Source organism: Nicotiana tabacum, chromosome 8, assembly GCF_000715075.1.
Source record: "Nicotiana tabacum cultivar K326 chromosome 8, ASM71507v2, whole genome shotgun sequence".
Classification (NCBI taxonomy): Eukaryota; Viridiplantae; Streptophyta; class Magnoliopsida; order Solanales; family Solanaceae; genus Nicotiana; species Nicotiana tabacum.
In genome coordinates this window covers 151,522,953-151,535,255 of record NC_134087.1, presented here as the reverse complement: position 1 = coordinate 151,535,255, position 12,303 = coordinate 151,522,953, and positions in this window count along the sequence as shown.

The following is a 12,303-nucleotide window of genomic DNA, read 5'->3' as shown; positions in this document are numbered from 1 at the left end:
CGAGCATACAATGAAGAAATAGAACACGGACATAGAAACAGATATTAAGAAGGACGACTTAAAAAGAAAAATATAAGAAAAGAAACAACAAACAAAACAAAAAATGTAAAATACCTAAAACGGGCTGGCCAATCCTTGGAGTCCTTTCTCGACCTCTCGATTTTGACCAAAAGGGGTCTCAACCATGTGTTCTCAGATGCGAACACGTGGTCAAGGTCCGTTGTGGTCTCAATCGGCATCAAATTCGCCGATTTTGGAGTTTTACAGTTTTTAGATCTTATCTTCAACTCAAGATTCGACGAGCTAGAGGCATGTTGGAGGGGAACTAGTCTAGGATTTGGAAAGAGGGGGTCAGGGTGGTTCTGTGGTGTGATTTTGGTGAGGATTGGAGTCGGTGCCGCCGGGCTGAGGCGGTGGAAACTGGGGCGGCTACTAGGGTTTGGGGTTGGTTTCTGAGAGAGAAGGGTGTGGGAGAGACGAAAGATGGGGGAGGGGTCTCATTAGGAATATTATATATTAAACCCTCCCTAATTCTGATCCGTTTGATCAGATCAGTTCAACGGTTGAGATGAAAGGAACTGGAACGGCGTCGTTTGATTGAACACAGAGACGGATCGGGTGTGGGTGTGTTTGGGCCTGGACCGAACGAGATTTGTTTGGGTTTTAATAGGAGATCAAACTGGGCTTAAGAATTGAAATAAAAATCGACCCAAAAATCTAATTCACATCTTTTGTTTTCTTTTTCTTTTTCAATTTTTCTCTTTTAATTTCTTTTAAATTAAATTAAAATTAAAAATAAAACCTAAATTAATTCCTAATCAGATTATCTTATCAAATTGAATTAACTAACTCTAAATAATAATCACCACACTAACTAAACACCAAATTAAAGAAAAACTACCAAAATTCCAAACTAAAATTAAAAATGCAAAAATAAACTATATATATTTTTTGGTTTTTTTCCATTTTAACTAAATTACTAATTAATTAATTAATCCTAAAATGTAGAATTAAATTCTAAATGCAAATGCAACATATTGTTTTATATTTTTCACTAATTAAAATGCAAAAATAAAATGCAAACAATTAACAGAAAATGCCACGAAAATCCACAAAATTGCAAACACTGAAAGAAATTATTTTGTTTTGAATTTATGGGAGTAATTCATATAGGGCAAAAATCACGTGCTCACAGCTTCTCCTCTTTGCTCGGAAGCACGAAGAGTTTTCGTGCAAAGATAAAGTGAGCGGATACGAGCGATTTTTGCCCGTTTGAATACTCCGTGAGAAGCATTTTTGAAAGATTTGACCGCACCCTACTTCCGAGGTTGCTTACATATCCTTGTCTAAAAATGAATCAGGTCAGTGTAGTTCAGGAATGTTTGGTAGCTAGGACTACCATGCAGCTATGATTTCACTGTTGTTGTTGCTGCTGCTACTGCTTAATGCATCCCCTTATTATACCATGATAAAATAAAAAGAAGCTAGACTATGCTATGATCTATGCATTACAAAATCCTATCTGTATCTTCAGACTTGCTCTTCTGGTTCTTGTTTCCTTGTTGACTTGTACTCTCCCGGTGGAATCCCCTTGTTGCCGCTTTGAATTGGAATCCCCTTGTTGCCAACTACACTTTGAGATGTTTTTCCTTTCTCCGAGTGGACACTTGATTGCTGAGCTTGAAAGTATTCCCTGCTTTCCAGGCGGGCTCCTGACTGCTAAACTTGAATGTATTCCCTACTCTCTAGGCGGGCTCCTGACTGCTGACTTGAAATGTATTCCCTGCTCTTCAGGCGGGCTCCTGATTGCTGAACTGAAATGTATTCCTTGCTTTCCAGGCGGGCTCCTGACTGCTAAACTTGAATGTATTCCCTACTCTCCAGGAGGGCTCCTGACTACTGAACTAAAATGTATTCCCCGCTTTCCAGGCGGGCTCCTAACTGCTAAACTTGAATGTATTCCCTGCTCTCCAGGCGGGCTCCTGACTGCTGACTTGAAATGTATTCCCTGCTCTCCAGGCGGGCTCCTGACTGCTAAACTTGAATGTATCCCCTGCTCTCCAGTCGTGCTCCTGACTGCTGACTTGAAATGTATTCCCTGCTCTTCAGGCGGGCTCCTGATTGCTGAACTGAAATATATTCCCTGCTTTCTAGGCGGGCTCCTGACTGCTAAACTTGAATGTATTCCCTACTCTCCAGGCGGGCTCCTGACTACTGAACTGAAATGTATTCCCTGCTCTCCAAGCCGGTTCCTGACTGCTGAACTTGAAATGTATTCCCTGCTCTCCAAGCGGGCTCCTGACTACTGACTTGAAATGTATTCCCTACTCTCCAGGCGAACTCCTGACTGCTGAACTTGAAATGTATTCCCTGCTCTCCAGGCGGGCTCCTGTCTTCAACGAAATAGACAAAAAAACAAAGAAAATTTTTTGCTCCAGTTTGGTGGCTGGGCACAGATGTGAGTGTAAAACTAAATCATATTACCAAGTATTACTAAGAATTTGAAAGCTAGGTCCCATTAATCAGGGGGTCCTGACAACTCTTAACTAAACGACAATTTTAAATCTACATTATATCTTCTACAGATGTGACTTCTGCTAAATCTTGCTATCTAAGAGAATCTTTAAACTACTCCCCATTATCTAGGAGGGTCCTGAAAATCAAAGGTCAAATTTTATCTTAAGAGTAACAACTTTTATGGCTGAATTATACTACCCTACAACAGAGCTTACGCTAAATCTTGTTATCTAATCGAAATCTTAAAGCTAAGTTCCATTATTCAGGAGGGTCCTGAAAACTCTTAATTGAATCCTGTCTCGGACATGCAAATTTTAAGCTAACTTATACTCTTTTGGGATACATTTATGCTAAATTATGCTATTTCTGAACTTTAAACTAGGTCCCATTTTCGAGGAGGATCCTGAAAATCAAAAATCAAACCTGTTTGGTGACTGCCTTTCTCCACGGAGGGTTTCTCCAAAACAAACGAAATTTCCTGCCCCTGTTTCAATCAAAGAAACAATTCATCAGTTTAAAATGTGGTGGTTAGTTGATGGCATTCTTTGCTGAAGGTCTCTCCGCTGCCTTGTTTTGTTTTGACTGGCTTCCTCGAACTGGCCCTGAACCACTTGACTTTCTGACTGACTTTCAAACCCGCATGACTTTGGATGACCCGAGTGTTCTATACTCGAACCGTTGTTTCACACCTATGACCCCTTTAACTGAACCTCTGCATCTCCCATGAAATTACTAAATTATTCTGCCGATGGAACTTTTGCTGGCACTTTATCCCACTTTGCATCATGCTATCTTTTGGTATGCTCCGGCCACACTATGCTTTGCAATCTTGAAGCTGGTAGTGAGATTTGAAATTTCTTCTTATTTGCTTAAACAGAATTGACATTGGGAACATCTTATAGAAATAAACCCAAAAGAAATGAAATGCAATAACTTTTGGAATTAAGGATAAGGAAATCCAAAACTGGAAGACTATTTGAAGAGGAAAAAGAAAAAGGGCTTATCTGAGTGGAGAAGCCGGCACCAATGATCATGACACACATTTTGGATTACTCGGCCCAATCTGTCTAACCAATCAACTTCAGTTGCCACACTTTTTTGCCCCAGAATTTCCATAACCTGATTTCTTCAACTCACTTTCGCCTTACGATGCCCATGATGGTTTTCACCAATAAGACTCTCTCATTTTTTATTTCTCTCAGCTCCCGTCGCCTTACGGTGCTCGTGAGGGTATTCACCAATAAGACTCTCTCATTTTGATTTCTCTCAGCTCCCGTCGCCTTACGGTGCCCGTAAGGGTTTTCACCAATATGACTCTCTCATTTTGATTTCTTTTCCCTCTTTGGACAAGAGTGTTGCCCCTAATGTGAATCACCTCTACCTGCTTGCCTTGGCATTTATTGAAGACTGATCGGAAGGTCTTTCTTTGGACCGTAATGTGGGCTTTTGGATGGGGTTAGAATGAAAGGGCATAAAAGGCTCAAAACAACTCATCATGGGATCAAATTACAACTTTCGAAACCAGATTTCTTACAACAACCACAACTTCTGCCCCAGTTTCTTGCTTGGGGACTTTTGGATTTTTATTTTGACGGGACCGAACCGTGAGGCTGCCTACGTATCCTTAAAAGGAATCAGGTCAAACGTAGTTCATGTCATAGAAATTACTTTGTTATGATTTTTCTTTTTCTCTTTCTTTGCTCTCTCTTTTGCTTTCTTTTTCCTTTTGTTGTTTTTCTTCCTCTCTTTTTTCTTTTCATTCTTTTCTTTTTCTATTCATTCTTTCTTTGTCTTTTCATTCTTTCTTTCTCTTTTCATTCTTTTCTTTCTCTTTTCTTTTCTTTCTATTTTTCTCTCCTTCCTTTACTTATCTTTTATGCTTGTATTTCTGATATTTGTTACTGATTCCGAAAGAGGGGCATGAAAGAAAACAAATAAGTCTCAAAAGGGGTAACAATGGATATAATGTTTAGATAGCAGAACAAAATGCCTTCATCATTTCAATATTCCAGACATGCCAAATACAAACAAGTACAATCAAAGAAAGAAATCATACATAGTATCTCTTGACTGCATCAGAATTGATAGTCATTTCTACACATTTGCCTTTTACATCTGTAAAATACAATGCACCATTGGATAACACTCTAGTTACAACGAACGGCCCCTACCAATTTGGGGCGAATTTTCCTTTTGCTTCAACTTGATGAGGAAGAATGTGTTTCAATACTAACTGACCCACTTCAAACTTCCGTGGACTCACCTTCTTATTGTATTCTCTTGCCATTCTCTGTTGATACAACTGGCCATGACACACTGCTGCCAGTCTCTTCTCATCGATCAAACTCAATTGTTCCAAGCGGGTTTTGACCCACTCATCATCATCGATCTCAGCCTCTGCGACCATTCGAAGGGATGGAATTTCCACTTCTGCGGGTATCACTGCTTCGGTGACATACACCAACAAACGATAACTTTTCATGCCACTGCCTAGAACCTTCCACCATTTTTCGAAGTATCTTCTTTATATTCTTGTTGGCCACCTCAACTGCTCTATTTGCCTTAGGGCGGTATGGGGTAGAATTGTGATGTGTAATCTTGAACTGCTGACATACTTCTTTCATCAGATGACTATTGAGATTAGCCCCATTGTCTGTAATGATCACCTTCGGTATCCCGAACCGGAAAATGATATTTGAATGCACAAAATCAACCACCGCCTTCTTGGTTACAGACTTGAATGTTTTAGCCTCTACCCACTTGGTGAAATAATCAATGGCCACCAGAATAAATGTGTGCCCGTTGGACATTGCTGGCTCGATTGGTCCAATGACATCCATTCCCCAAGCAACAAAAGGCCATGGTGCAAACATTGTATGTAATTTAGATGGTGGAGAATGAATTAAATCTCCATGCACTTGGAACTGATGACATTTGCGCACGAAACTGATACAATCTCGCTCCATAGTGAGCCAATAATAACCTGCTTGAAGAATCTTCTTTGCTAACACGTACCCACTCATGTGCGGTCCACAGACTCCAGAATGTACTTCCGTCATAATAGTTGTGGCCTGCCTAGCATCTATGCATCTCACCAGCCCAAGTTCGGGAGTCCTTTTGTACAGAACCCCTCCGCTGAAGAAAAAACCGTTGCCAGCCGCCTTATTGTTCTTTTCTGATCTCTTGTGGCTTGTACTAGATAGACCCTCATCCTGATGTATTCATTGATATCTTGGAACCATGGTTCGCCATCGAGTTCTTCTTCTACTACGTTACAATAAGCATGCTGATCGCGAACCTGAAGATGCAATGGGTCAATATAAGCCTTATCCGGATGATGTAACATCGATGCCAAAGTAGTCAAGGCATCAGTGACCTTATTATGAATCCTCGGAATATGCCTGAACTCTATTGATTGGAATCGCTGACAAAGATCATGTAAACATTGTCGATATGGTATGAGTTTTAAATTCCGTGTTTCCCACTCTCCCTGAATATGGTACACCAGTAGGTCCGAGTCACCCAAGACCAACACTTCCTGGACACCCATATCTACAGCCATCCTCAAACCCAAAATGCATGCCTCGTACTCAACCATGTTGTTAGTACAGTAGAACCAAAGCTGAGTCGTAACAGGGTAATGATGCCCTATTTCAAAAACAAGTACCGCTCATATCCCAACGCCTTTCATGTTAGCGGCCCCATCAAAAAAAAGTTTTCATCCTATCATTTCACTCTGTTCCAACTCTTCAATGCACATTACCTCTTCATCAGGGAAATACGTCTTCAAAGGTTCGTATTCTTCATCCATGGGATTCTCAGCCAAATAGTTGGCCAGCGCTTTTTCTTTAATCATAGTCCGGATCACATAGACAATGTCAAATTCTGTTAGCAAGATCTTCCAATTTGCGAGCCTTCCCATGGGCATAGGCTTCTGGAAGATATACTCCAACGTATCCAAGCGAGAGATGAGGTAAGTAGTATAAGATGACAAATAATGTTTTAGCTTCTGGGCTACCCAAGTTAAGGCGCAAAACATCCTCTGAAGATGAGTGTACTTAAACTTGTAAGATGTGAACTTCTTGCTGAGATAATATATGGCCTGCTCCTTCCTGCCAGTGATGTCATGCTGTCCCAGCACGCATCCAAATGAATTGTCCAAGACTGTCAAATACAGAATCAAAGGTCTCCATGGTTCTGGCGGGACCAACACAGGTGGGTTTGACAAGTACCCCTTTATCTTATCAACTGCTTCCTGACATTCATCTATCCACTTTCCTGCAGCATCATTCTTTAACAGTTTGAAAATAAGCTCACAAGTTGTCGTGAGCTGAGCGATAAACCGGCTGATGTAATTCAATCTCCCCAATAGACTCATTACCTTAGTCTTGTTCTTTGGGGGTGGCAACCCCTAGATAGCTTTGATTTTTGACGGGTCTAATTCAATACCTCGGCGGCTGACTATGAATCCCAACAACTTTCCAAACGGAACACCGAATGCGAATTTTGTAGGATTAAGCTTGAAATTGTACCTGTGAAGCCTTTGGAAGAACTTTCTCAGGTCTTTGACATGGTCAGACTACTTTTTAGACTTTACAATCACATCATTCACATAAACCTCGATCTCCCTGTGTATCATGTCATGGAATATGGTCGTCATTGCCCTCATGTAGGTTGCCCTGGCATTTTTTAGACCGAATGGTATGACCCGATAATAGTACGTTCCCCATGGCGTGATGAATGCTGTCTTTTCTGCGTCCTCCTCGTCCATTAAAATCTTGTGGTAACCCGCATAACAATCCACAAAAGAACCAATTTCATGTTTGGCATAATTATCGATCAATATATGGATTTTCGACAATGGGAAGTTATCCTTGGGACTTGCCTTGTTAAGATCTCGATAATCAACACACACCCTGGTCTTACCATCCATCTTCGGCACAGGCACAACATTGGCTAACCAGGTGGGATACCGGGTGACCCAAATGACTTTGGCCTCAAACTATTTGGTGACCTCTTCCTTAATTTTCACACTCATATCAGTTTTGAATTTCCTCAGCTTCTGCTTGACAGGGGGAATGCTAGATCAGTGGGCAATTTGTGAACCACCAAGCCAGTGCTTAGACCTGACATGTCGTCATAGGACCATGTAAAAACATCTTTATACTCGACACAATGTTTTAATTATCTCCTCTCTAAGTTATGGTTCAAGATGGACACTTATTTTAGCCTCGATCGGATTCAACATACCCAACAGTCTCAATCTATGGAATTGACTAGTATATGATTCTCCCAACGGAGTGAAAGTCTTCTTCTTCTGCAACCTCTCATTCTTAAAGGCTTGATTTGGCCGAAAACCTGTTTCAGGGTGATTTCTATATGACTTTTGGGGGGAATAGGTATTTTGTGGAGCTGGCGCACGCCATTGTGCGGGAGCAGAAGGTTGGGTATAGGTTTGTGCGTGATGGACGGAAAAATGGGGATCTGGCGGTAGGTAGTAGTGTTGTGGTAGGCTATATGGAGTGCGGGGATAAGTTTGGTGATAGGGTCGAGGCGGGTTGTAGTAACGTGGTAGGTTCCTGGATCCGACCCAAGCTCCCGACTCAATTGTCACAACGTCTTCTTTCTTTTTCTTCCCGAGTACACCTCCAGTACCGTTTTGAATGGCCTAGGTTGTCGCTTTCATTGCTGAATAACTCATGATCTTGTTGGACTTGAGTCCCTCCTCAACCATGGCTCCCATTTTTACAACCTCATTAAAGGACTTGCCCACTGATGATACCAAGTGACCAAAATAAGTGGGTTCCAAAGCCTGCAAGAAATAATCAACCATCTCACTTTCTTTCATCGAAGAGTCAACCCTCGTTGATTGCTCTCTCCACCGGAATCCATATTCCCTGAAACTCTCACCGGGCTTCTTCTCAATCTTTTTTAATGATAGATGGTCTGGGATAATTTCAAGATTGTACTGAAAATGGCAGGCAAAGGCTTGGGCCAAATCGTCCCATGTGTACCACCTGTTGTGATTTTGTCTGGTATACCATTCTAATGCCTATCCACTCAAACTTTGGCTGAAATATGCCATCAGCAATTCATCTCTTCCGCCTGCTCCTCTCATATTGCTACCAAATCCTCTTAAGTGTACTACTAGGTCACCATGCCCGTCGTACAGATCAAACTTAGACATCTTGAATCCTGCTGGTAACTGAACATCTGGGAATAGACATAAATCTTTATAGGCCACACTTACTTGACCCCCCCAACCCCCTCATATCTTCGAATGATTGTTCTAAGCTTTTGACCTTTCTGATCATCTCCTCATGTTTGGGATTTTTGGGTGGCTTCTCGGTCTCTGTCATTAGATCAAGATGAGGGGTGTAAGAACATGGTTTCGGGACTTTGAGGGTGGGTTCAGGGGGATAATATTGGTTGTCATGAGTTTGGAACAGAGGTTCACTGGAAGATCGATGTAATGCAGCAGGTGGAGGTGCCACAAAAATGGGAGTGACTGGTGGAGGAGGATATAGGACTTGTTTGGGTGGTGGAGCTTGGGAAGTATGGGAAGTGGTGCCATAGCATTGTTGGTAGAGGGGAAAGGCTGGAGATGAGTTCGCAGTGGGAGGCTCTTGAGGTTGGGCCAATGGTGGGATATAAGCTGGGTTGGCGGGATAAACCGGTGGTGGATGACCCTTTGCCCAGGCCTGGTACATTTTAGCCATTTGCTGCTTTAACTTATACATCTCTTCCTTCATCTCATTAACATCCAATTCTTCCACCTCTTTTTACGGATCAACAATACTTGCCTCCAATTCTTGGTTGGCCTTATTCTGCCTGTCTTTTGATCGGGTGTTGTATGAGTGAGTTGCCAGAATGCCAGTTAACTAACCACCTGCCTGGAGTCAATATATCAACAACAACCTTGTTAGTGATTAGGTCTTTAATAAATTGGTAACCGCACATTTTGGGGAATGAATGCACCTAAGTAGTTAACCGTTTCTATTATACATTTGATCGGCTGCTTGCGTCATCCCGACTTTTCTTCTCTTTTTTTTTCTTATTTTTTTTCTTTTCATCTTTTCACTCTTGCCCTTGCTTTCTCTTTGTTTTTATTTTCTCATTTCCCTCTTGTTTTGCTATTGCTTCTTTCTCTTGATTTTTTTTATTCTTCTTCTTTTTCCTTTCTTTTCCTCTCTTGTTTTTCCTCTCTTGGATCTTCACAACAATGTAATCGGTGATGATTATAATTCTTTCTCTTATGACACCTTTTTCTTGCAACAAACGCCTGATCTACTGGGTCCTGGCTTCCAAAGTTTGCTCGGCCGCATGATTCTACTCCTGAAGTTGTTGCAAATCTATTTTTAATTGTGCCAATGCTGTATAACAATGTTCCCTTTCAACCTTGAAATCTTTCGCCTGTTTGATCATTTTGTTTTTCGTGGCGATGACCCTTTTCTTTAATCCCGCGACCTCATTGTCGTACTTCTCTTTCAACTGCTTAACCAGGCGAGCTCGTTCATCTACGTTTTTAGCCAATTTCTTTCGAACCCTGGCTAGTTCACTTTCTGCCTTGTTCAAATCAAAACTATAGTCACTTACTTTCTGCCTCAGGTTATTTATGAGTTTTTCATCTTTGGCACTTCGGGCGGGATTTTCTGCCGCTATTTTCATTTTCTGAATTTGGGTTTGAAGGGCCTCATTTTCTTTGGCTAGCCTTTTCTTTTCACCTTTATCTGTCGTTGCTTGCAAGCTATTCTCGAATTGAAGTTCTTTGACTTGTTTTTCCAACTTTTCTATTGTGGCCCTGTACTCATTCTCCTTAGTCAACCAAGCCCGTTGTTCCTGTGACGCCTCGACGAATTCCTGAAGATGGGGTTTTTTAGCTGGCCTCCCAAACTCAATTTCTCTCCTATACCAAGCAAGGTACCCTAGTGAAACCTCACCTTTGGATCGATCACGTACACAGGTATTGGCTGTTAAGTATTGACATTCTTTCCAAATTTGGCGGACTGCTGCTTCATGAAACTGACCGTTAGGTCCGATCTCGACTACTTGGGCACTAAGATCTTCAACTCTCGGAACTATCTAGCATCTCCCCAGCTGCCTCAAAAACCGATATGGAGCATAAGGCTGGATACTCCTGAGTCCCATCAAGAGGAAATGAGGCCCGGTGGCTGGCATGTATATGACCTCATCCACAGGCAACCATCCAAATGTCCACTCTATTTGGTTTGCAGTGACTGAACGGAGGCGCACTACCCACTCTGTGACATCCTCTGGCAAGCTGATCCCGTCAACCCTCGTGTAAAATTCTTCTATGCACGTTTTCTCTGTAGACCCATAGCTCATAAATTGAGGACGATGCCATAAGTGTTCGATCATCCACATCTGCAATAACACGTTGCACCCATCAAAAAAGTCTCCTCCGGCTTTGCAGGCTGTGAGAGCGCAGAAGATTTCAGCTATTATCATGGGTGCGAGGGTGCTGTTGGTCTGAGTAAGCAAAGTGCTGACAACTCCGGCTACTCGTATGTCAATATTCCTATCTTTTCTAGGAAACACCAAAAGTCCCAAAAAGACTACCATAAATGCGAAACACCTGTGTTTTTCTCACTTAAGGCGGTTTCCTTGGCTGCAAATTTTATTTTCCGGCTTGTTGAACCCTCCTAATGACCATATCTGTTGTATATAAACTGCAAAGTACAAAAACCAACTGCCAAGTCTGGGTTGTGGACCCCCCTGCTTATTTTCAAAAAGTCTAAAACCCTGTGTACGGCTACGACCCTTGGAGTAATCAGGTACTGGTGTCTCAGGGGAACTTTGGGATTCCCAATATATCCGGCTATTTCTTCCAATGTTGGGGTAAGTTCAAAATCTGAGAAATGAAATACGTTGTGGGCCGAGTCCCAAAATGTAACCAACGCCTTTATGATGTCTCCCCTAGGATTAATCTTCAGCAACCCAGTGAGGCCTCCCAAGTATATATTGACCGTGTCTTGTCCCGATTTACCCAGATCATCCCACCACATATGCAACTTCAAAGGGATCTTGTTCACGATTGTTATTGGCAAATTCTGACTTGTGCTCATTCTGCACATTTATTAGGGTGGTTAAGCAAAAATTACGATTCAATTGACTCAAAAACAAATTCACACTTTTTTCAAATTAAATAAAATCCGATTTTGCAAATACGGCCTTTCAGCACCTCGGAGACGAGGATTTTAAGGCTATGTTGGCTAACCAGTGAAAACCTTGAAAAATAGCCACCGGTGGCTGTTCTTGCAAAAGCAGCCTTCCGACGACCTTTTAGGGACATTCGGCTATTTTTTATAAGAATGGCATCAGCCTAATTATTTTCAAATAAAGGTAAAAATTTTGTTTCTTTTGGGCTATTTTTGCAAAAAGAAGTTGGACCCGTTGAGGGTTGCCTACGTATCTCACACCCTATGAGAATCAAACTACGTAGTTCGGGAAAATTTGTCAAAATAAAACCAACTATTTTTCTTTTCTAAAACACAAAGATTTTCCCTTTTTTTTTCTTTTCTTTGAAAACTACAAAATTCTTTTTTTTTTCAAAATTTCGGCAGAGTTTCTGTATATTTAGGACATTGGTTTTTCAAAACAGGCGCTTATCCCTCTAAGTTTTCCTTGTAAGCCGGTCAACATGCAAATCCGAAGCAAATGAATGGGCAAGTAGCAAGTAATATGTATCATAATGGTCTTTATATTTCGGGTACACCTGTCCTAGACAGACCCAACCCTTGTGTTGAGTCTCCAAAGTCAAATGCA